Below are 1335 nucleotides of genomic sequence, written 5' to 3'. Positions count from 1 at the left end.
GCCACACTCTATAGCACAATGAAAATATTACTTTTAATATCGACTCCATCATGAAGGACCTTTATTTCCAGACAATTTATTAATCAATGTTTCAATGCAGCTGTGGTGAGGTATGGCAGACCAGGAGATGACTGTCTCTCCTAAGGCATGTGCCCTATTTGTTCATTCATTCAGTAAATATTTATTGACTGACTCTTGAATTCCAGACACTATAATAAGCACTTGGATACAAGATGAATAAGAAATCATTTCTTCTCTAGCCATAAGCAGAAAAGCTCTGAGACTCATGATGGATAGAGGCAGACTATAAACTGAAAAGGGCAGTATGAAGTGATGGAAATTATGGTAGCGAGGAGCTTATAGTGCTCCAGGGGCATCCTGAGCACCTACTCCAGTCCAGACGATGATGGTGCTCCAAATGCCCATCAGTGATGGCAGAAAAAATATTTTAACTCAGCTAATTGGGTGAATCTGAACAGGGTCAGAATCCTAAATATATGAATTGCAACAAAATATAATCATGTGTTCAAAGCAGTTATTCCAATTTTGAGCCACCGAAGTTCAGAGGTTCAGAGTAGTATAGGTATTACAGAGATCTTAGCAGACAAAGCTGCCACCGCAGGAGTCTTCCGAGATAAAAATAGCGCAACCCCAAAGCAACTGTTATCTCTTGAAAAAGCCTTAAACTAAGAGGCAAAAGACTTGAGTTTCAGTCTTGATTTTGCCACACACTAGTTACCTAAAGCCTGGAGTAAGCCATTTATCCTCTCAGTTTGGGAATAATATCACAAATGTGATACATTTATTGTCAGAATTAAATTAGAACATTAACTTGAAAGTGCTTAATAAAGCACTATCCATATGTAATTATCAAGTGGCATGTGCTTATAAAGACTCTACTAACATTTCTCATTGTTGAAAATTATATAATTTTAAAATTGCTTCACTTTGTTTTTATTGAGGTATAATTTTCATATATTAAAATGCATACACATATTAAGTATATTGTTCACTGAATTTAGCAATTGTATAATCCATATAACCACCAATAAAATGAAAATGTAGAACCTTACCATAATCCAAAAAAGATCCTCCTTCCATAAATTAACCCCACCAAAGAAAACAGCTATCCTCTTATATTATCATAGATTTTTACCCTTTTATAAAGTTCATGTGAATGAAATCTTATAACAAATATGCTTACCTGCCTGACTGCCTTAACTCAATGTTTTTAAGATTCTTCTACATAGTTCATATATTAGCAATGTACCCTTTTTAATTGCAGAGTTGTATTTCATTACATGAATATACTATTTTTTTTATTTTTTTTTATTT

The sequence above is a fragment of the Propithecus coquereli genome, unplaced genomic scaffold (assembly GCF_000956105.1).
Source record: "Propithecus coquereli isolate 6110/MARCELLA unplaced genomic scaffold, Pcoq_1.0 Scaffold586, whole genome shotgun sequence".
Lineage (NCBI taxonomy): Eukaryota > Metazoa > Chordata > Mammalia > Primates > Indriidae > Propithecus > Propithecus coquereli.
The sequence above is the reverse complement of the archived record's forward strand: the minus strand, read 5'-3'. Positions refer to the sequence as shown.